The 25,685-nt window shown below is 40.1% G+C and overlaps 2 protein-coding genes across 2 annotated transcripts in view; both read left to right on the forward strand.

Moving 5' to 3' along the window:
* LOC126872624 (uncharacterized) overlaps nt 1–25,685 on the forward strand; it is a 121,234-nt gene that overhangs the window by 85,432 nt on the left and 10,117 nt on the right. The gene's annotated exons all lie outside the window — the stretch shown is intronic.
* The window catches only part of LOC126872659 (uncharacterized), a 55,999-nt gene that overhangs the window by 4,346 nt on the left and 25,968 nt on the right, over nt 1–25,685 (forward strand). Inside the window, exon 2 of the mRNA XM_050632778.1 lies at nt 25,311–25,404. The gene's annotated coding sequence lies outside the window, so the exon portion shown is untranslated. The remainder of the gene's footprint in view (nt 1–25,310; nt 25,405–25,685) is intronic.

A 25,685-nucleotide genomic window follows, 5' to 3' on the forward strand; every position in this document is an offset into this window, starting at 1 on the left:
ATAGAGATGTTAATTAGACAGAAAAAGACGATTGTTGTTCAACCTGAACTATTCACGCCAAACGCACAGAAAACAGCGCAATCCACACTCTCTCGGCAACGCCACTCGCAACCTCTGTCTCCGCTCAGCTCGCACTCTGCTTCTCGACTCGCACTCTCTGCTTTTCGACTCGCACTCTGCTTTTCGACTCGCACTCTGCTTTTCGACTAACTCTCTGGTCGTTGCCGCATTCTGTTGTCTTTTTCCTAGGCCCACCGCACACGTGTTCTGCAGACGCTCGTGGCCAGGGTCACGTAGGTCTTTTCCACGAAACTATGCACTTGAAAAGACCGATGACACATTGATGGGCCCGACGGCGCCTCGGCTCTCGCGATATTGTTCATAGTTCGCCCGATATTTCTTAGGCCTTTCGTCCACGATACTACATTTTAGTAATGCGAGTCGCTCAAGCGGTGGTCTCAAGAAAGATCTTTCGTTTCATTTGTTCGCAACATTAAAATCACTAGCTGTTGTTGAATATAACGAAGGAAAGTGTGGTATAGATTATTCCGACCAAATGGTTTCTTATGCCACCACAATTAGGAAAGGAATCAAATGGTACAGAAAACTTAGCATTCAATTCCTTCTGGGAATTTTTGTTGTAAACGCTTTGACGGTTTACGACAATTGCAACAAGGAAAAATATAAATACTAGAATATTTAGACAATTATTCGTTGCAAAATTATGAAGGTTGTCTGAAAATACAAAAAATCCTTGTCTTCGACGGAGTCAGCATAATATCGCCATTCGGAAAAATGATTCCGTAAGAAGCATTGGACGCGCGTGCAAACTATGTTATGCAAATAAAAGACGTCGAATGGACCGAACAAAGGCACAAAAGAATTTGAAGAAAACAACAACTTATTGTCCAAATTGTCCCGACCAACCTCAGTTATGTATAGAATGCTTTAAAGTTTTACATTCTAAATAACTTTTTTAATAAACCATTTTCGTATTTTTATTTTATAACAATTCAACAGTTTTATTATTATGGAATATCTTTTCAAATATCTATGACGATCCTTCGCAAGTAGTCGAATAAGCGACAACCGAATATGGGTTACGCGGCCTGACCAGAAACTTTGCTGACATCCGAATACGGGTGTCGTGGCAGTCAACGTGTTAATAGGAGTGCTCCGGGACCTCAATATAATAGAATCCCAATTGTTACCTATTTTTTGTTTTTTTGCAATAGAATGCATCCAATTCTTTTGTTGATCTTTATAACGGGGGCAATACTAGATCCTCATGTTTATTTTTGCAAATTATAAATAACAAAATAGACAAACAGATAAAGGAAATCAAGTTTAATGTTGTATTTCTAACAACAGCTCATAGATAACGAGTGACATTTGATTGTAGCTAGTTTTTCTTGAAATTTTCCTTGAGATTGTGGCTGACTTTCACCTTTAAGATAGATGTCCGTTTGAAGGCTTTGTAAGATACGACATTTGATCTCTCAAAAATATTCTCAAATTGCGTATTTGAGAATAGTTTTCAGAGCTTTACTTTTAGATAGACGGAAAACGTTTACCAAGAGTTTGTTATCCGCCCGAATTCTCAGAACTGTATCAATTTGAGATTCGTGTATGCCCAATTTCTGTGTTTTACGTTTGAAACTGTCGCTTCTAGTCATGTGTTATATAACATGTCGTTGCTGGATTCGCAAAGTCGCAAGGGCCAAAACCTTCAACTTCGATTCTTCGATTTTAATTAGCTAACTTAATCGTTGATCTTTCTGCCCATTCAACCAAAAAATTGGTTTTGAACGTGTATTAAAAATACATATGTGCACAAATGTAGTTAAGGACTGAATTAAAGTGGCCGAGCATGTATAAGAACATGTACCGATTTTCCACAGTTTCTACAACTTTTCACAACGTGGAAATAATAGTAATGGATCTCGTTGAAATTGTTTTACTGAATGTTAATTTATTTTGGATAAAATAATACGATATCCCATCCTGAAAAATTAACCTGATCTTGAAACGCCTCCCATTACTTTTATAAATAGATCATTAAAACTATTATAATTATGTACTGATATCCGGATATTTGCCTGATGAACTTATAAGAAGATAGAGGTGTGCGTGCGTGCGTGCGTGCATGCGCGTGTGTGTTTGTGCGTGTGCGTGCGTGCCGGGAATGTAACCGTGTCATAAAACTGCAGCATCTATTCAGCATTCTCGAATGGATGCTCCTATGAGAATACGGTCATAATATGAAACTGATTCATATTCTAGGAGCAGCTCACCGATAATAAGATTAGTTCGTATCTGCTTGAGAGGAACCTGCAACACTATCTTCGCTAGCCAATCTCTCTCGCATAGTGTACACTTGCCAGAAATACTTTCAAAGGCAATTTGGGTATTTCTACACGTACACATCCTGCTGTATGTAAGAACGGAACAAATGTGTTTCTAATTGCTAATTTTCATATTGCTTTTGCAGCAATACACGCTAAATTCGTTAGGCTTCTTTCTCTGTGCTTTATAATTGATTCTGTATTTCGTGAATTTATAATTCGATATTTATAATATATATATTCAGTCAATGCATTATTACAAAAGTTAGCTTCAACATTTTTTTCATAGAATTCGAATCTCTTATATTCATTCACAAATGGTTTTTCATCGTAGTTATTTATAATTTATAGACAGCGATTTGAAAATCTTGGAATATAAACAGCAATTGTCGATACTCCAAAATTGGGTCGGACTTGGAGTTGACGAAGGCTAATTAGTTTTTTAAATTGGATAAGCTTGTTGAGTTACTGTTAGCAGATACTTGCTCTGATCGACAGATACTTGCTCAGCATCGGAGAAGTATCGCACTAAATCGTAGTTGAATTATCTACAAGAACAGACTGGATGAGATTAAATCGCTAATTGAACGTCGCACACGGACTGCAAGTTGGCGAAAGTTGTTAAGATATACTGTATGTCGCGTTGAGACTGTCGATAAAAGAATAGTTGAAGAAATAGGGAAGTATGCGTCGCGCAGAATAGAGAATATATTATACATTTAATCGCACTAATTGTAAAATACCAAGAAACGTATATCATACGCCACGCTGAGACTTTTGGCATTGAAGAAAGAATTCAGAACCACGAGGTTAATTTATATGTTTTGGATAGAACTTGAAGATATCTCGTTGGTTAACGTCAACTTTTTTCATGTCAAAGCGAAGACCTCTGAGGACCTCACCGATGGCCAGCGAAAGCGACAATGCAAGTGTCGTTTCTAAAAGTATCATTTGCAAACCTTCAATTCGGACGAACACGGAAATAATCTTTCTTAGATTTTGTTCACAAACCTGTATCAAATGAAATGAATTCGTTCTATAACCCTGTCGAAGTGCCTACATCTCGGATAAATTACTTCAATAGTTTAACCACAACAAAAAAGACAGATAGTTACAAGGATACGTAACATGTTGGACAAATCACAGTTCACACACGCATTTCCCACATTTGTTTACTTACGTCTCTCTCTCTCTCTGTCTGTCTGTCTGTCTCTCTCTCTCTGTCTCTCTCTCTCTCTCTCTCTGTCGCTAGCTTTCTCTCGTTTTAGCTGAAAAGAACATCATGTTTAAGTCATCAGTTCGCTGTGGAGTGCCGAAGCGTGCAGACGTGTCTCTAGTGCCCAGCGTAGTCCGAAAACAACACGTGTCGCCCAACCGTCGAAAGAGAACACAGCTAAGTGTCCCTTACCCTTTAGGAAGAAGAAAATCCCACGCATCTAACCCCAACCCGAATACTAGCCTCACAGCCTCACGACTAGTTGTTCATTCCGAATTAACTAGCTCGATGATGGCCCAGCAACCGCGACCAGGCTCTCCGGAGCAGACTCGCAGCTACCCCGTGCTATCCGCCCCGTGGCAGAAGTGTAACAGAAATCTCCGCACTAACGACGCTAATACTACAAAGAAAAGGAAAATAGAAACAGCAACGCAAATAAACACACACAACAGGTTCGCCGTATTGGAATCCTCAAACGACGCCATGAAAATCGTAGAACCGCCACCAAACCAACACTCACAGAGAATCCCCCCTCCCCCACCAATATTTGTGGACAACGTCATCGACATACAGACAATGATCAAGTCCCTAGAGAGAGATATCAGCAAGGAGGAATATAACCTTAAGATAAGCAACAATAAAGTAAAAATACTGCCGACGAACCCAGAAGCTTACAGAAAACTCACCAAGACACTCAGGACCCTGAACGCCAACTTCCACACCTACCAACTCAAACAGGAAAGGCCTGTCCGGGTGGTCCTACGAAACATACACCACTCAGCAGACATAGACGAACTCAAATACGAACTCTCAAAACTCGGCCACGAAGTCATCAACGTAAGTAATATAAGGCATAGAGTCTCGAAAGACCCGTTATCCTTATTCTTCCTAGACATTAAACAAAAGCCGAACAATAAGGAAATCTACAACATCAGTCGCCTAATGAACGCGATAGTAAAGATCGAACCACCGCTCGTGAAAAAAGAAATAGTGCAATGCAAAAGGTGCCAAAGGTACGGTCATACGCAGAAATACTGCAACCATACTTTCCGCTGCGTTAAATGCGCAGGCACTCACTCCACTGACCAGTGCGCCAAATCACCTTAAACCCCAGCGAAATGCATCCACTGCCAAGGGGACCACCCTGCCAACTACAAAGGCTGCCCAGCATATAAAACACTATACACGAACAGGTACCCTAAGCTCAGAGCAAAAGAGGTATCCAACCAAACACCCAGCCCGCCGAAATTCACGACTACCCCAACCCCCTCAACCAACCAAACACCCAGTCCTACCAAAATCATCTCCACCTCAACCTCCTATGCCCAAGCAGTACAAGGCATCCAAAATAACCCGAACAGCCAAAGGAACCTTCCCCAAAACAGTGTCCCCAACCCACCAAACACAGACAACTCCTCAAGGCTTGAAAAGCTAATAGAGAAACAATCGGAGCAAATAAATCACTTGCTATCGCTACTAACACTCATCGTGGAAAAATTAGCACGCCTCGACTCAAAATAAAACCAAGGCGCATAGCACTCTGGAACGCCAACGGTCTAGCGCAACACAAACTTGAACTAGAACTCTTCTTAAAACACCAGCAAATCGACGTAATGCTCGTATCGGAAACACACTTCACCGACAAGAGCTACCTGAAAATAAATGGTTACAAATTCTACCATACTCAACACCCCAGCGGAAAGGCCCACGGTGGCACGGGAATAATAATCAAAGCAAGTATTAAGCACTACGAACTTCCATCATTCCAGAAAGACTACCTCCAAGCAACAAACGTAGCAATAGAAGACTGTCATGGCTCAATCACCACCTCAGCAGTATACTGCCCTCCCAGACACTTCATCGCCAAAGAAGACTTTAATAACTTCCTGGACACCCTGGGCAATAGATTCATAGCTGGAGGAGACTATAACGCCAAGCACACCCAATGGGACAGCAGACTGGTTACAGTAAGAGGCAAAAACCTCTTAAACAGCATAATAACCAACAACCTCAACTACCTCACCACATACGAACCCACATACTGGCCCACCGACACTAACAAAATACCCGACCTCCTGGACTTCTTCGTAACTAAAAATATCTGACCAAGACACGTCCAAATCAATTCCTCGGCTGATCTCTCCTCTGATCATTCCCCCGTGATAGCAACAGTCAGTTCAACAATTATCGAGAATACACCTAATGTCTCCATTCACAACCAACACACCAACTGGCAGCTCTTTAGAGAAGTCTTTACACACTCAACTTCAGCCTTAACTTCACTAAAAATTAAGGCAGAAATCGAAGCAGCCACGGAATACTTAAACACGAGCATAATAAACGCCATCCGCCTCTCCACACCGACAAAGACGTCTATCGGCAAACAAGAATATCCCCAATACATACAAAAAAAATAGCAGAAAAATGTAGACTAAGAAGAGTATGGCAGACCCATAGAACACCGGATGACAAACGCAAACTAAACAACGCATCTAGAAAGCTATCCAAAACCATAAAAAATTACAAAAACGACTGTTTCCAAAAATATCTCGCCAGTTTATCCCCCACAGCTGATCCAACTACTCGCTGTGGAAGGCCTCCAGGTAACTCACACGCCCCTCACAAATAATCCCCCCAATCCGCCGTCCGCAAGGTGGATGGGCGCGTAGCCCTATAGAAAAAGCCGACCTGTTTGCCAAATACTTGTCCAAAGTATTCAAACGCCACTCCTCCAAAGCTGCTGTGGACGTTACTGAATACTTGCACATCCCCTTCCCAATCTCCCCTCCTATCGAACCCTTCACTTCTGCAGAGACTATAGAAACAATCAGTCGCCTAAATTCCAAGAAAGCAGCAGGGCACGTCCTAATAGGCAATAAAGCAATTAAGGAACTTCCCATAAAAGGGATAGCACTCATCACATCGATTTTTAATGCTATCCTTCGCCTTGAACACTATCCTAAGGCCTGGAAAATCTCATTGATTACCCTCATCCCTAAACCCGGTAAACCGATATACGAAACCAGCTCCTATCGCCCAATCAGTCTTTTACCTACCTTGTCTAAACTATTCGAGAAGATGCTCACGAATTGACTCCTTCCACTCCTAGAGAACTTGAAAACACTCCTAGATCACCAATTCGGCTTCCGAAAACAACATTCAACAGTAGAGCAAATCCACCGCATAATTCATACGATCAGCCAAACACTCGAAAAGAAAAAATATTGCTCAGCGGTTTTCCTAGACATCCAACAGGCATTCGACAAAGTATGGCATGAAGGGCTACTATACAAGCTTAAAAAGATCCTACCCCACCCCTACTACTCCATCCTAAAATCTTACCATCCAATAGACAATTCATGGTTAAATGCCTAGACGCCACTTCCGCAACATTCCCAATAGAAGCCGGCATACCCCAAGGTAGTGTCCTCGGACCCCTACTGTACTCCATCTACACTGCCGACCTACCTATATCAAACGATATAACAATAGCGACATTTGCAGACGACACAGCGCTATTAGCCGCTATTAGCCGCACCGATATTACCACGCAGACCTGGTAATAGCCTTATCCACTCTCCAGCGAAGTCTCGACTCCATGGAAAAGTGGTTTCACAAATGGGGCTTCAAAGTCAACGAAAAGAAATCCTCACATGTAACCTTCACGCTCCGAAAACAAACCTGCCCCCAGGTCACCATCAACAATGCAACAGTTCCTAGCAGGGACACAGTCCGATACCTGGGCATGACCCTGGACAGGAGACTAACGTGGAAGACACACATCTCAGATAAAACGAAGCAACTAAAGGACAAACTAAAAAAAACTATATTGGCTCACGGGCCGACGCTCCAAACTAAACATACAGAATAAAATTACCCTCTACAAGACCGTAATAAAACCTGTCTGGACCTACGGAATCCAACTATGGGGAACAGCAAGTAACTCCAACATTGAAATACTCCAACGCTTTCAATCGAAAACGCTAAGATCCCTAATTGACGCACCTTGGTATGTTACCAACGAAACAATCCATCGCGACCTCAAGATACCCACAGCCAAAGAGGAAATAGCAAAATATAGCGACAGATATAGCAAAAGAGTCAACAAACACCGAAACCCTCTAATCACTGGCCTACTTGATACGACGGACCAAATTCGCAGACTGAAGAGGCACTACCCGCTAGACCTAAACGCTAGATTCATTTAGTTATCCAAATTAAGCATATTCACTTACTTATAATACCTATAAATTATACTTATCTATAATAAGTATCAACTTATTATAAATAAACAGCCATGTCACTGCGCCACGCCAGAAAAATTACTGAAAATTCTCAACGCGAGAATTGATTGTAATTTCAACAAATAAATAAAAAAAAAAAAAAATGTTTGTCATTTTGTTGGCTTTTCAAGAGTACGAATTTTTCTTTTCGAGTATGGTATTCTATTTATATTTCTGCAAAAAGTAGGCGAATCAAGAATAATCGATGCTCTCTATAATATCTTGTTATCGATTGAAGCGATATATAATAAATGATGCGCTGAAATAAAAGAACCAGAACATCAGTTATTTTTCTCCAAACGATTCTAAATGCAAATATTAACTAGGAAAATCATATAATATATTTCTACAGTTCCTGCAATTGTCTTTGGTTGAACGTAAATGAATTTAAATTACTGTGACAATTACTGTGACAAAAATTGCAAAAATCATACAATTTTAACGTAATGTGTATGCATTTACGTAAAAATTTGCGTTAAATCAACAAAGTTCTACACAGAATATCATTAATCAATAAAGAATAGAAATCAACGTTACACGTAAATTTAGATGATTCATTATGAATTCAAACCTTTTAGAATCTTAAATACCTGTATGTGTATATCGTATTATTAAAATTATGTAATTGCATTTGTTTAAAACATTTTATTTACATGTTAGTGATAGAGAACATCCAGCTTGTCCCGCACTTTTTCAGTTCTTTGAAATAGAAACATCTTTATTTTAAAACATTTATCTAAACAATGAGGCACGTGGTTGTGCTGGAATATGAGTTGCGATAACATCCAAAGTGCACTATCCTCGGAAATCTTGAAGGATTACATCTTCCATATGCGTACGATAAACGCCTGACCTATCTAAATCATAGAATTTCGAAATTATTCATAATACACATACAAGGAGTTGAAAAATTACGCTCCTTGGACAAAACAGATTGTATAACTTCGGGTCGCGTTCGTTCGGAAGTAGTATAGTAAAATTGTGCTAATGTATCCTTCCGATCAGTGGTCAATCCTTTGGAATCTGTAAGGCGATTGAAATTTTGTTTGGCAATATTTTGAAGCTACTCTTAGTTTTTGCACTGACAGTGCGTCATAAGCACCTACCAAAAACACTACAGTAGCATAACTACTCTTACTTATACGCGACACACACACACACACACACGCGCGCGCGCGCGCGCGCACACACACACACACACACACGTAAGGGGTTACTCTTTTCATCGATAAGATCGCGAGAGAGAATGCCTTTCCCGTCCCGATGATGCCACGGAGGAAAACTATAATGGGGTGTGTCTAAGGACACGAGATCATCAGATTCGTCGAGAAAAGCCTTCGTTCAGAAAGTAAGGGAAATTGGCGTTGCTGCTAATTGGTCAATCTCCATATCGGTGGTTAGAAAAAGATGCTAGCCGCCCTCGAGGGAAAGTTAATAATATATATATATATATGTCGGAGATGAAAGGAAAGCCGAAGCCTTTCCTTGGAAATTTTGGGAACATCCTCTAGTACCTTAGCCTAGATTTTATTATAGTTGTAATTGCTTAAGATTTGTAATAAGCGATATTGGGTTCGAGGTGACAATCGGTCGCTGAACGTAGCCACGGTCACGGGATGGATGTTTTATCTAACGGAGGTCTGGAGTGGTTGTATGTGTTTTCCGAGAAATGTGGTTGTGGCGGCATGCGGCCTCGAGAGCGGGCCGAGCCACGTGTGATGTTGCCTCGGAGGTGCCGATGCAATGGGACATACATTGTATTAGTAATCAAAACTCCAGGCAGAAACTGCCTAGCAACGGCGTTTGGAACTTTCTCGATGCTTCCAACGAGTGTGCCTAGCAACGGCGTTTGGAACCTTCTCGATGCTTCCAAACGGATATAGAAAACAAAATGCAATCGTACAGGGAGAAAAATCTCCACGAGGCTGGCATTCTTGCGACTGCCTTGGAGAGTGATACATCGAGCATTTACGACGATCGCATTTGCGTCTAAGTTAGTTTCGCTTAGTAAGGAGTTATCCCGGTGACCGTGGATTCGTTTGAACTCAAACATTGCTAATAGTATTATTTAATTTAATTATTCGTAGATCGTATTATTCATTAGGCTTAGTGTTTGTTAGACTTATTATTAGTCGTACTTATTATTTGTTAAGCTTAGTGATAGACCTGTATATACGTGTAAATAAAATCTCGGCTTTGTGAAACGATGGCTAGTCCACATGAAGAGTCGTCGCGCGCCCAAAATTCGAATCGTGACCCGACATCAGAAGTGGGATCAGAACCGTTTAAAGTGCTACAAGAGCAAATGGTCCTTATGCGCGAGTTAATTCAGACGCTAGCGCACAAACCGGAGGAGCAAAGACCGAGTACGGAATCTAAGGATGCAACGTTACCACGTTTTGACCCCGAAGGTGCGGGCGCCGATCCATCCGCGTGGTGCTCTCATGCTGATTTGATTTTGAAAGACCACCCGATGCAAGATAGTGCGTTACTTTCCGCTCTAAATCGCGCCCTAAGGGGTCCTGCTGCGCATTGGCTTTCACAAATGGTGCGCGGTGGAAAGCTTACCTGGCCAACGTTTAAGGAACAATTTCTTTCGCGTTTTGGTGGCAGAGAGACAGCCGCTTCGGCGTTAATAAGGATATCCAGAGAACGACCGTCGGAGACTGAATCCCCGGGAGCGTACGGTAGTCGCCTCCGCTCCATGCTGCAGATGAAGTTGCAAGATCTAACGATGCCCGAAGTGATCAATGCCTTCGCCCTATATATGCTGAGTTCACAAGATCGACGCTTTCGGCGACTAACGCTCGCGAATAATATCAGGACGGAGGACCAATTTCATGATGAAATGAGGATTCTCCCTTACAACGATCAGCCGACATTTTCGCCAAGAAATTCACTAACGGAACCTGAAGCTAAACGAAGCAGGCTATCAGTTCCTCGGATTAAGTGCTACCGCTGTGGTGCTCTCGGACATAGGAGAACGGAGTGTCGCCTGCAAATACAAACGGGGAAGGAGCAGGATATACGAAACCCGAAGGAAAAGCGACCAGCCGCATCGTCGAAGGTGACCTGCTTCAAATGCCACGAGGAGGGACATATCGCGCCTAATTGCCCATCATCGCGGAAAAGAAACTACGATTCCATTGACGAACGCCGGATCGACTCCTGTGTAGTGGAAGCTCCGGCTGGTAGATTAAGCCATCTGGGTGAGTCGTATCCATTTTACTTTGATTCTGGGGCCGAGTGTTCGTTAATCAAAGAGTCCCTAGCCTCGAAATTTTCGGGTAAAAGAATAACCGATGTGGTAGTGATGCGGGGGATCGGGAATACTTGTATTAAGAGTACACTTCAGATTTTGTCCACTGTTTGTATTAACGGTCTTACATTGGAGATAGTTTTTCATGTCCTTGCCGACGATTACCTAAAATACGACATCATGATTGGTCGCGAGATTTTGAGCCAGGGATTCGACGTAAATATCACGCAAAATAGCCTCGTTATTTGTAAAACAAAGGTCGTTAACGCTTGTGGTAAAGTCGCGGAAGATGCGGTCAACATTAACGAGGTTGACACTGATGTGATCGGTAACGACAAAGATCGATTAACCTCTGTTCTCGAAAAATTTAAAGAATCATTCATTACGGGTTTCCCGCGTACTCGCGTCAGTACGGGTCAGTTGGAAATACGGCTAATTGATCCCAACGTCACCGTGCAGAGAAGTCCTTACAGGCTTAGCGAGGAAGAGCGAAGAATAGTACGCGAGAGAATAGACGAATTAATGAAAGCACAAATCGTAAAACCTAGTAATTCGCCGTTCGCGAGCCCTATGATACTCGTGAAGAAGAAGGACGGCTCAGACAGATTGTGTGTAGACTTTCGAGCGCTGAATAAAAATACGGTCGCGGATCGGTATCCCTTACCCCTTATTGCTGACCAAATCGCGAGATTGCAGAGTGCGAGATACTTCATTAGCCTGGACATGGCTAGCGGATTTCATCAGATTCCCATTCATCCTAACTCGACGGAATATACTGCGTTCGTTACCCCCGACGGTCAATACGAATACGTGACGATGCCGTTTGGGTTGAAAAATGCACCAGCCGTTTTCCAGAGAGCCATTTTCAAGGCCTTAGGCGACCTCGCTTATTCGTATGTCGTTGTTTATTTGGACGACGTTCTAATAATCGCCGACTCAATAGATCAAGCTCTAGAAAGGTTGCACACTGTACTAAACACTCTCGTAAACGCCGGATTTTCTTTCAATTTCGCTAAATGTTCTTTTCTGAAAACGTCGGTACTTTATTTGGGATATGTAATTCGTAACGGAGAAGTTCGTCCAAACCCGGGAAAAATACAAGCTTTGAATTCTTTACCTGCACCGTCGACCGTCACACAGCTTAGGCAGTTTATAGGTTTGGCCTCTTACTTCCGAAAATTTATTCCTAAATTTTCACAAGTGATGAAACCCTTGTACGCACTCACTTCTAGTAACAAGCACGTAACTTGGACGGACAGGCACGAAAAGATAAGACAACAGATAATTTCCGTTCTGACCGACGCGCCGGTGTTAATGATATTTGATCCCAATCGTCCCATAGAGCTACATACCGACGCTAGTTCGGAGGGGTATGGAGCTATTTTAATGCACAAAGTCGAAAAGGAAAACAGAGTCATCGAATATTATAGTAAAAGGACCAGTCCCGCGGAATCTAGGTATCATTCGTACGAACTGGAGACACTAGCAGTAGTAAGCGCCGTCAAGCATTTCCGACACTACTTACATGGACGGAAATTCTTAGTAGTTACCGACTGTAATTCTTTGAAAGCCTCCAGCAACAAAGTAAACTTAAACGACCGGGTTTATAGGTGGTGGGCTTACTTGCAAACATTCGATTTTGACATCATGTATCGAGAGGGTAAACGAATGGCCCACGTAGATTTCTTTTCGCGAAACCCCGTAGACTTGAATCGCCGTATGATAGACAAGGTCGCAGAGAAAGAGATTAATCTGGCCGAGATCTCCGAAGATTGGCTGTTGGCGGAGCAGCGTCGCGATCCGCAAATCTCCGAAATCGTTAATAAATTACAGAACGAAGAGCTCGCGGAAGATGTCGCGAATACCTACGAACTGCGATCCGGTACACTTTACCGTAAAATACAACGAAAGGGCAGAACCCTTTGCTTACCCATTGTTCCGAGAGGTTTTAGATGGTCCGTCATCAACCATGTGCATCAGTCAATTATGCACTTAGGATGGGATAAAACGCTCGAGAAGCTCTATGAGTATTATTGGTTCGAGGGAATGGCGAAGTACGTTCGCAAATTTGTCGAGAACTGCCATGCTTGTAGAGTTTCGAAGGCTAGTTCAGGTAAAATACAGGCTGAACTGCATCCTATACCTAAGACCGGCATACCGTGGCATACGGTGCACATGGACATAACGGGCAAGCTGAGTGGCAAGAATGACTCGAAAGAGTATGTCGTCGTCTTGATCGATGCCTTTACGAAATTCGTGCACTTACATCACACACGCAAATTGGATTCGCTTAGCGTTATCAAGGCACTTAAGTCCGCCGTGTTTTTGTTCGGTAGTCCCTGTCGGGTAATAGCAGATCAGGGTAGATGTTTCACGGGCCGGGAATTTCAAGAATTCTGTGCAAGCAAACAAATCAAAGTTCATTTGATCGCGACCGGTGCAAGTAGGGCCAATGGCCAAGTAGAACGTGTTATGAGCACGTTAAAAAAATATGTTCACAACGGTAGAAACGACCGGGCGTTCATGGCAAGACGCGATCGGGGAGATGCAATTGGCTTTGAATTGCACCATCAACCGCGTAACCAAATCGAGTCCTTTAGAGTTATTGATTGGTAGAGCAGCAAGACCGTATGACTTATTACTACCTGATAACATCGAGGAAAAAGAAATAGATATCTCCAGTGTAAGACAACAGGCAATAAAAGAGATGGAAACTAGTGCTAGGTATGACAAAGAGAGATTCGATAAAACCAAAGCTAAAGTAGTTAGGTTTAATCCCGGTGATTTGGTACTACGCCAAAATGAAGAAAGGAACCAGACAAAACTGGATCCAAAATTCAGGGGTCCGTTTGTAATATCGGAGGTCCTGGAAGGAGACCGATATACCTTGAAAACACTGGATGGGAAAAGGTCATACAAGTACAGTCATGACAGGTTAAGGAAAATGCCGGATAGTTGCATTCCTGCGGAGTTGGATGTCTGTTGTGATGACGAGAACAGTGACCATGGCGATGTGAGTACCCCGATCCCAGAGGATCGTAGAATTATATGAGCCCAGGTGCGGCCATGGGATGGAGTTCAGTGCGGTCAGGCACTGGAAGTGACGATGTCACGAAGCTGGGAGCCGGTTTAGTACCGACAGCGACGATGTCACGAAGCTGGGAGCCGGTTTAGTACCGACAGCGAAAATGTCACGAAGCTGGGAGCCGGTTTAGTACCGACAGCGAAAATGTCACAAAGCTGGGAGCCGGTTTAGTACCGACAGCGACAATGTCACGAGGTTAGAGCTGGTCTAGTACCGACAGCGACAATGTCACGGATTTGGAGCTGGTCTAGTACCGACAGCGACGATGTCACGAGGCTGGAGGCGGTCTAGTACCGGCAGTGAGACAATGTCACGAGGCTGGAGGCGGTCTAGTGTTGACAGCGATCGTGTTACGAAGCTGGTTATGTAACGAACTTTGAGAGTATGTGCGATTCGAAGGATGAGACCCATTTGGGTGTGAAATCGAGAATGGTCCGTCATGTCATTACGACCCGACTGAAAGCACGCAGAATGCAACTGGCACTTTGAATGCTAATCACAATGATACTAATCTTGTTTCCTTTTGTTTTGTTGACGAAGGTACACCCGAGGACGTGTGATAGTCAGGATGGCCGTGTCGGAGATGAAAGGAAAGCCGAAGCCTTTCCTTGGAAATTTTGGGAACATCCTCTAGTACCTTAGCCTAGATTTTATTATAGTTGTAATTGCTTAAGATTTGTAATAAGCGATATTGGGTTCGAGGTGACAATCGGTCGCTGAACGTAGCCACGGTCACGGGATGGATGTTTTATCTAACGGAGGTCTGGAGTGGTTGTATGTGTTTTCCGAGAAATGTGGTTGTGGCGGCATGCGGCCTCGAGAGCGGGCCGAGCCACGTGTGATGTTGCCTCGGAGGTGCCGATGCAATGGGACATACATTGTATTAGTAATCAAAACTCCAGGCAGAAACTGCCTAGCAACGGCGTTTGGAACTTTCTCGATGCTTCCAACGAGTGTGCCTAGCAACGGCGTTTGGAACCTTCTCGATGCTTCCAAACGGATATAGAAAACAAAATGCAATCGTACAGGGAGAAAAATCTCCACGAGGCTGGCATTCTTGCGACTGCCTTGGAGAGTGATACATCGAGCATTTACGACGATCGCATTTGCGTCTAAGTTAGTTTCGCTTAGTAAGGAGTTATCCCGGTGACCGTGGATTCGTTTGAACTCAAACATTGCTAATAGTATTATTTAATTTAATTATTCGTAGATCGTATTATTCATTAGGCTTAGTGTTTGTTAGACTTATTATTAGTCGTACTTATTATTTGTTAAGCTTAGTGATAGACCTGTATATACGTGTAAATAAAATCTCGGCTTTGTGAAACGATGGCTAGTCCACATGAAGAGTCGTCGCGCGCCCAAAATTCGAATCGTGACCCGACATATATAATAATATATAATAATAATATATAATAATAATATATAATATATATATAATAATATAATATATATAATATATATATATATGTCGGAGATGAAAGAACACCGGAGCCTTTGGAATTTTGGATAATCCCGCAACATTGTAACCTAGAGTCTACTATAGCTGTAATTGAACAATTGTAGTTATTCAATCCGATTGTAATTGTTCGAGAGTTGTGATAATGAGCTTGGGCTCGAGGCGACAGTCAGTCGCCGAACGTAGCCGCGGTCACGGGATGAACGCTTTGTCTAACAAAGGTATGGAGTAATTCTATAGCTCTCCTTAAAAGAAATATTTGTGGCGGCACGCGACAGTAAACATTCCAACGGTTTCTGTCCCGTGGCTCGCCACACGCAGACCCTATTCTTCGAGTAAGATGATTGCCAGATGTCGATGCGTCTCCGCAGTACATGTTCAGTTAGCTCGAGGGCCCGTTATAAATCTTAAGATTTAGTCAACTAAAGTCCTTCAAACAGACAAACGGTCTTTGTCCCAACTACGGGAAGATAGGGGAGACCTATATTTCAACGAGCGGCGTCTCCCACTAGCAACTTTCCCTCGAGGGCGGCTAGCATCTTTTTCTAACCACCGATATGGAGATTGACCAATTAGCAGCAACGCCAATTTCCCTTACTTTCTGAACGAAGGCTTTTCTCGACGAATCCGATGATCTCGTGTCCTTAGACACACCCCATTATAGTTTTCCTCCGTGGCATCATCGGGACGGGAAAGACATTCTCGCTCGCGATCTCATTGATGAAAGGAGTAACCCTTTACGATCAGTGAATATTACGCGTCCGACTTAGATTTTGTGAGTACGTTCATCTATCATCCCGTCGACCGCGGATTCGTTATTGAACCTAGGATCATTGTCATTAGTTTCTCGAGTACCTAACTACCGCGGTTACTTGTCCGGTTCTATAATAATCGTATTTGCACTAGTCAATGTCTTCTCTATTGCATAACGACAACGTGTAACCCAAACGAAGATTCGTTTCACGCCCCTAACCCTAATTCTAATGTAAACCCGACATATATGTATATACACAGTATAGTATATTCTGTACAATATAAATAGTTGAAGTTATCGATATGATACGACTTTTATTAACAATTAATAAGACGTGTCGACTTTTATTAATCAAGTTACGGAGCCTCTACTAACATTTTCTGTATATTTTGTTGCCTTCCCCGCTTTTATATCAGGTTCGTTGGCACGTCTCGATCCAAAGAATATCTTTTCAATCCAGTGGTTCTCTGATTTTGAGTTAATCTGCGCTGTTTTTTCCAACGACTCCCAAACTTCGCATGTTATTCGTCCACGCAGTTTCCTTAACTTTGCACCAAATTCGTCCACAAGTGACTTTCGCGCTAGCCGAAACACCGCATCCGTTAGTAAAGATGCGTCTCCAATAACGAACAGTCATCGAATTGTTCGCGAATATGTCACAGCCGCCGGTTGATCTTTTCAAACATGCAATGTAACAAGTTGACGCACAATTCTCAAGCACCAAGAAATACAGTGGTGTCCCTCCGGATCTCTCTAAACAGATTTCCGAGCGCCGTGGGTACATCAAATGGGTTTCCAAATTAGAGTTCATAGCTTTTAGTTAAAATTACGTATACTCTAGCTTGTACAAGCAAACTATGTTTGCGTTTGCTATCTGAAATATAAAAAATAGGCAAACATTGTGCGAAGATTATATACTAGAATTTTATATGTTCTCAGCATCCGAACACATAGAGAATAATGATAAAAATGAAATGTAATACGTACAATTTTACCGCCATTTCAAACCCCGTATTAAATTTTCCATTTACTTAACTACCATTTTTTCTAAAATCTGTCTAAACTCTGTAGATAGAAGATTAGATTAGAAAATGATTAGTTCCAAATGTAATACGTAGCTTGTGCAATCGTTTCATTTTCGGCTTTAATTATTATAAAGAAAGAAATTTTATTCTCTTTTTTCATCATGATAATGCTCGATCAGACACAGCGCAAACGTTAAACAAAATAATTGGAATTAAGTTTTCGGTAACTACGTATTGGAACAGTGTACAACATAGAAAAGTATATGTATAGTATACTACATATATCAGCACACACATATATATAGCAGATTGAACGTCAGTTTGGGATCAATAGATGCAATATGTCACGAATTCTCGTACGTTAGAAATATTACATGTTATGGCATGGTCGAAACTTCGATTGGCGAACTTTGCCTATAGTACATGATGCGCTGTTCAAGGTCAGTAAGATCCAATCTTGAGTTGCTTAAAAAAGAACGCTATTCGATTGATAACAGAATCGCTCACAATTTTTTATTTTATAAAAGTATTCTACTAAAGATAGAAAATATTTGTGAAAAGTGCTATTGATAATTGACTTAGAAGCCTGCTCTATTCTCGTAAAGAAATAGTCAGTAAGCTTCACAGAGTTTGCGACTCTACACGCTAAAATATTTTTAAATATATAAATATTTTCAAAAATAGTAATTAAAAATAGTAGATGTCCGTACCATAAACTCCAACGATTGAACTGAGATAACGTATATTAAAATTTCTCTTCGACAAAAAATATATGTTTGATTACGACGTATCGTAAATTCTTCGTTTGATAATCTCTGTTTAAATATACTTGACAAGTTTTCAGACTCCACTTTCTCGGAAACGAAACGTCATATGAAAATATGTTATGTTACATTTTCGACTTATCTTTTCATGTAGAATCACTTCTTACCCGCTTGTACCTCCCATCAGGTCTCACACATAGGCCTGCATATCTTACACAAACTTACTTCCAAATAAAATAACTTAAAATAATCAGGCAGACTTCTTACAATTAATTATTTTTCTATGGTTCTATTCTATTTGGAAAAATTATACACTTAAGTAGCATTAGGTTTGTTAGTCTCTTGATTTAGGTTGATCTTTAATTCTTCGCCACTCAAGGAGTTAGCGTCCTGATCGATTGTCCTCGAGATTTTCGATTGGTCTGCTTTCTAATCAACACGTCTAATCAGTTCTATCGATCAGCATTGATCAATATCTTTTCGAGATCTCGGGACTCTTTCTGAAGTAGCTGTTGAACCGTTAGCAATAACTACACAGTTGTAAGCTGGGTTTATGATGCGGACGTGATTTCACTATGCTTGAGTTTAAGATTTCTAAGTAGTCCAGTCCTTGTATTTGCATCTCGTATGGCAATCGTATATTTAAAAATAATAATACAGTACACTCCAGTTACAATATCTCGAATAAATATTTGCCGCGCAACAGCGGAAATGAGGTAATTTTGACAAATCATTCGAATGACTCTTCTGACCGCTGCCGAAAGTAGCTCCTACACCTTGACAATCGATTGTTGACTCTTTATCCAATTATTCTTTGGATCTCAGTGCATTGGTGTTCAACGTTCTATATGTCTAACCCCTGATATATAATATTTCTATATAGCTATTTTGGTAATAAAAAAATTTCTAAATTCAAAAACAGGCATCAGTGTTGTTTTTTAATTTTCCAGGTGGCTTTAAATAAAATTATATAAATCACATTAGTGGCAAATATTATCATTACATCAATTACCATCGATACCATGTTACGCGGCATAGATTGTACGAATATTTTCAAATCGTATATTATATCTACAACTGTCTTTGCGAAGGCAATCAGCAAATTTGGTCAACGTAATATTTTACTAATCGAATTCTACTTTTTGTGCGGATTTAAGAAAGATTACAAGTTAATTCGAACCTTTCTTCGCTGATATTCATAAAGTATACTAACCATGTTTATTTAATTGCAGCAACGAACCGATAGTATCTAATTTAATAATTTAAATCAATCGATAAGCAAATTAACATAAATTTCTATTTTATAAAATATGACAGTGTTACCAAAGCAAAAAGTATACATAAGTTTTTTCCGTTTTCATTCAAAATGAAATATCATTAAAATTGATATTTCGGTGTTTCTGTTACGCTATGGAAGTGCTTCCATCGTGTACTTCTATAACGGCACCGAATTCCAATCGATGGATCACCGATGGTTTTAAAATAATAAGTACTACGTCTTGTAGTTTACCTACATGACGTGATTCGATCTGATTCCACGCGATTTAATATATCTTCTATACCTTTATAATGATTCTAGCAAGCAATTGACATTATTTTGTTTTTTGTATCCAAGAATTTTTTTATTATTATTTAATTTGTATTTTACAATTTGTCCAGCTGGACATTTGGTAAATTTTTCTAACTTAATTGATAAATAACATATGGATGGCTACCCCCAGCGGGATACCATCTTCGAGTTTGACTATTTTATTTCTTTAGCGAGGTCAGTGGGGTGTTTTCTTTTTAGTCTTCTTTCTATGAAAGTTTCGCTTGCTTCAGCAGCCACTTGGTTTAAAAGTATTGCCGTTCTTACCCAAGATTGCGTGATGGTCATGCATATTATAGATGTCTAGTCAAGTGTATCTCTTTAGTTATTTCAGAGCTTTATACAGTACATTAATAGCAAGGATTGTCGTTAGAAGCAAGGAAGTAAAGATTGATGCTGGAACTTACATGAGATAGGGCTTGCTGAATGTTTGAATGTTTCAAAAGCGATAATCTACCAAAGTCCAATAGGGCATACCAATTTTTTTAAATTGGAATGGTTACATGGTATAACGTTATAACGTATTACGCTATATGGTATAACGTTATAACGTATTACGTTATATAACATAACGTTATATCGTATAAGTGAAATTACTCGAATCAAAAGTATTATAACTTCTTCTCCAGCAGCACAAGCTATCAAAACAGCTGTCTCTACTATACACTAATGCAAATTGTGCACAATCTTGGAGCATTTAGATTACGAAATAAAATTATTTTTATCTTTAACTTTAAAGAGTGATATTATAACTCCGAAGGATTTAATGAATCAAGCAACCCTACAGGGCAATGAACAATGTGCTACTCGTGAATGAGAAATAAGTTTGAGAAGGAGTATCGACTTTATCTAAAATGAAATTATTAATACTGTTTACCGATTTATTTGTTGGAGCCAGCATATGGCGGTGTTATTAAAAAGAGTAACGTCAGAATAAATGTAATCAACTGATTAATTGGTGACCTTGTTCATATCACGGACAAGTTATCAAGTGAAACATTTCCATGTGTTCGTAAAGTCTCCGTTACCCAGCTTTAGTAATAACTCGGAGAACACGTTTACATTACTGTCCTCATGAAGTTCTTATATGAAGTTATTACGAAGATCCCCGAAACTTCTAGTTAGGGTTTAAAACATTGCATGTTCTACCACAATACAACACCGTTGCACCTATCCCAGAAAAGACAACTGCAAGTGCAATTGAAGATTCGGAGCGTAGTTTTTTTGGTTCCACTGAGACATCCAGTCTGGGTATTGCATCATATACAATTGTTTGATCGTTATTTAGGTTTAATTCATTTCCCATAGTATTATCATGTAATTTTTGTCTGTTGCAGGAGATCGTACGATACGATCAATTTTATTAAGGACAGAAAATCACATCATTAAATTCCAAGTCTAGCATGACTGCTGAGTCTGGATGCGGTGTAAGATATCCTGATATATAATACTATCTCTATATTTCATCCACAAAGACAGCGTGTCAGATATTTGACAAGCCGCTAACATCACAGAGAATGAAGATCCAATGTTTGAGGCAGAACTTGTAAGAGCTATCTCTATGGATAATACCTAATACCTAGGTCTGTTACTGCTACTATACTCTATATATATGTTGGAGATGAAAGGACACCGGGGCCTTCCCTTTGGAGTTCTTCGGAAAACCTCCAATATTTTAGTCTCTATAATTTAACTCGATTATAATTGTCCGAGATTTGTAATAGTGAGCTTGGGTTCGAGGCGACAACAAGTCGCTGAACGTAGCCGCGGTCACGGGTTGAACGATTTTACCTAACATAGGGATGGAGTAATTCTATTGCTCTCCTTAAAAGAAATAGTTGTAGCGGCACGCGACAGTAAACATTCCAACGGTTTCGGTCCCATGGCTCGCCACACACATGTTCAGCTAGCCTGAGGAGCCGCTATAAATCTTAGGATTTAGTTAACTAAAGTCCTTCAAACGGACAAACGGTCTTTATCCTAACAGTCCCTAAATCTACCACCTACTACTGGAAGATACGAGAAATCTGCTTTTCTCACGAACGACGCTTCCCGCTAGCAACTTTCTCTCAAGGGCGGTTAACATCCTTCTTCAACCACCAACATAGAAATTAACCAATTAACAGGAACGTTCATTTCCCTCACTTTCCGAACGAAGGCTATCCTCGACGAATCCGATGATCTCGTATCCTTAGACACACCCCATCATAGTTTTCCTCTGCAGCATCATCGCGACGGAAAGTCATTCATTCTTGCGATCTCATCGACGAAAAGAGTAACGCCTTACAATCAGAGAATATTACGCGTTTTATTAACAAGGAGTCCGACTTAGATTTTGTGAGCACGTTCATCTATTATCCCGTCGACCGCGGATTCGTTATTGAACCTAGGATCATTGTCATTAGTTTCTCGAGTATCTAATTACCACGGTTACTTGTCCAATTCTATAATAATCGTATTTGCACTAGTCAATGTCTTCTCTATTGCATAACGACAATGTGTAATCTAAATGAAGATTCGTTTCACGCCCCTAACCCTAATTGTAATGTAAATCCGACATATATGTACTCTATATACTGTATATTGAAAAAACGACTATTTCATACAGAAGGGGATTTTACATAGATTTAACATGAGCAATGGGCGCTGCTAATATTCCTCGGCGTACTTTAGAAAACAATTTCTCTATCCAAATCTATAGGGTAGAATATTCCAAAATAATCGACGCTACGGAAGAATTAATTAGACAATTACTATAATGCAGGTATTCAATATATGAGGGAAGATGTAGCAAATCACTAGTAGAGCTAACGGTTTTACTATAATATGTTATATTTAACCGATGTGCATAAACTTTTATGACATTTTGTGACATTTGAAACATTTTTCCATCGAACAATTACAGCACAAATTCTTCTTTTTAGACATATGTAGTGTCAATGCGCGATTAAAATGAAAATGAATTTCCGTCTATTACTTCCATTCAGTTCGTTGGAAATTGAGACGAGAAACAAGAAGTGGGTGTGAAATAGGATAAAAATCTACTAGGCTTACTGTGTGCGGAAATCAGAATGAGAAATATCAAGTCCGAACGAGAAAAAAATATTCGCCAATTGCAGCGCAGTATCACTGCCGTATTCAGCTAATTTCTAGATATCAGTGTATAGAAATAACGACTGTAGTGCAGCGATTCATTTACTGTTTTAAACGATCATCTTACAGTGCTGTACATTGTAGAACTCCTGCGGCATGTATGATCTAAGCTTTTGTTAAATAAAAGGTTGAATATGAATATTACTTTGTAAAACAGAAAGTCTCTTCTACAATGATTCATGTTTTTTATATATTGCGTTTGTTATGCCATGCGGCTTACCATAGGTCATTTTCTTAACTGTCGATCGCGGCACTATAATGTCGCAGACGGATCGTCGCGTCTGCCCGGCAAACAAACATTGTAGTGGCAAGCGCATGGTTCATTAAGCAGGGCGACTTCCAGAAACGTCGACTCGTGGCCGTTACTTTACCTCGCGTAAAAGAATGTGGCGTGATCCGAACGTAGTGGGGGTCGCCTTCCAGAAAAAACGAAAAAAATCGAAAGGCGTTCAGAACTTTTCGAGAAGTCGAACCGTCAACACATGTGGTATGTCGCGCATTACTTATCAACCAAAACGCAGTTACATTTTTTTTGTTCCATATATATCTTTCTAGTTAATAAGTTGTTGAAATAAACATTAATTTATTTGTGTTAATTCTGTGGAATTTCATTGAACTACCCTTATTATCATAATCGAAATAAGGGGATCGATCAGTTCGTGGCGTCGACTATTTAATCGTAACGGGAACTTACAACTCTCGTTGACGTGCTACCTCGCGATCGCGTCTCTCCGCGAACGGTCGAAACAGCGTTACATTTACATTTATATATGTCGGAGATGAAAGGAAAACCGGAGCCTTCCCTTTGCAATTTTGGGAAAGTCTTCTAATGCTTCAGCCTAGATTTTATCATAGCTGTAATTAAGCAATTGTTGTCATTTGTAATTGTTCGATATTTGTGATAGCGAAAGTGGGTTCGAGGTGACAACTGGTGGCCGAACGTAGCCACGGTCACGGGATAAACGTTTTGCCTGACGAAGGTGTGGATCGGTTGTATTGTTCTCCCTAGAAATCACATAGAATTGTACTTTGGAGATGTCGATATAATGGGACACACGTTGTATTAGGAATCAATCTCCAGACAGAAACTGCCTAGTAACGGCGTTTGGATCTTTCTCGATGTTTCCAAAGAGTATACAACAAACTTTTGACAGAAAATTGCCTAGCAACGACGATTGGAACCTTCTCGATGTCTCCAGCGAGCATATAACAAACAAATGCAGTCGTATAGCGAAAAAGATTTTCATCAGATATTCATTCGTGTGATCGCCTTGGAAAGTGATACATCGAGCAATTTACCGAGTGTCTCAGCAATCGTATTTTCTTTGTGTTTAAAAAATTATTCTACGCATAGTAAAGAGTTATCCCGTTGACCGTGGATTCGTTTGAACCCCGGAACATTGTTAATAGCGATAATTAAATTCATTATTCATAAAACTTATCAATCGTTAATCTCATTATTCGTTAAATTCATTATTCGTAAGACATATTATTCGTTCCTCTTATTGTTCGTTAAACTTATTATTCTTTAATCTAATTATTAATTAAACTTATCGTTTGTTAATCTTATCATTTATTAAACTCATTATTCATAATATTTTGTAAAATCTTGTTTATTCGCGTAAATATATTCTCTGTTTTGTAAAACAATGGCTAATTCAAACGAAGAATCATTACGCACCTTAAATCCTAATGATAACCCGACATATATAATGTAAAACGATACAAGTACGCCGAAAAATTTGAAAATTTTTACATTCTCCTCGCTCGGCAGAATCTATACGATGGTGTAAAGGAGATTGCATTTGTGTAGGAATATCTAACGAAAATTACATTGGGTAGAATTTGAAAAATAAGCATCACAACCGATACTTTTATATATGTACTAACTGACTTTCGCATTCATTTCGTTGTTTAGAATCAACACTTCAAATGTGTCTCACATATTTATTAATACCTTGTGTCTTATCAAATTGATCTAGTTAACCATAATTGCGCAACATACCAATGACAATAATATATTGTCAATATTACCTATAAACCACTTCAAACTTCATATTTACAACTCTGAATTGCTGATCAAACGTTAGGTATAGTCTATCTTTCGAATTACGACAGTTCAATTTGGTTAAGTTTATCGCGCTATTACATTTACGCGACGTAAATTGTGTGCTGTATAAAAAGCAAACGTAAGAAAGGCTTACTAATATTTGTCTAAAATGCCAAACATAAATTATGTGACAAAATTATGTAATAAATTTAATTTGCACTATTTTTATGTAAAATACCCTACATTCTGCTTTTTGTATCAGTATGAAAGCGAATATCTTTTCTGAATATCTTTTCTCAATAATTTGTATTTCGTTTTCATGGTTTCAGAGAAGCGTAAAAGTTGTAAGAGTGGAGGGAAGAAATCGATCTAGAGGACATGTCACAGTGTCACTGCACAAACATCAGGATGTCAATCGCAGTGGTAGGTATATTAAAAGTAGCAGTTGACCGTAAACCTCCGAACGGGACGGACCTCTTAAACTAAAAAGGGACAGCAGGCTTAGGCCCTAAAAGTGTGCGCGTAAAAGTAAACAACCACCCTCTAAAGGAAAAAGAAAAAGTGGCAAAAAGTGAAAAATACTGCAGTGACATCACCGTGATATAAATTAAAAAAAAAAAAATAAGACAAAATAAAAGTATATAAAAAAAAATAGAAGCTACCGAGAATGATGCAAAAAGCAAGGCAACGAAACCCACCTTAAA

Source organism: Bombus huntii, chromosome 13, assembly GCF_024542735.1.
Source record: "Bombus huntii isolate Logan2020A chromosome 13, iyBomHunt1.1, whole genome shotgun sequence".
In the NCBI taxonomy this organism is placed as follows: Eukaryota; Metazoa; Arthropoda; class Insecta; order Hymenoptera; family Apidae; genus Bombus; species Bombus huntii.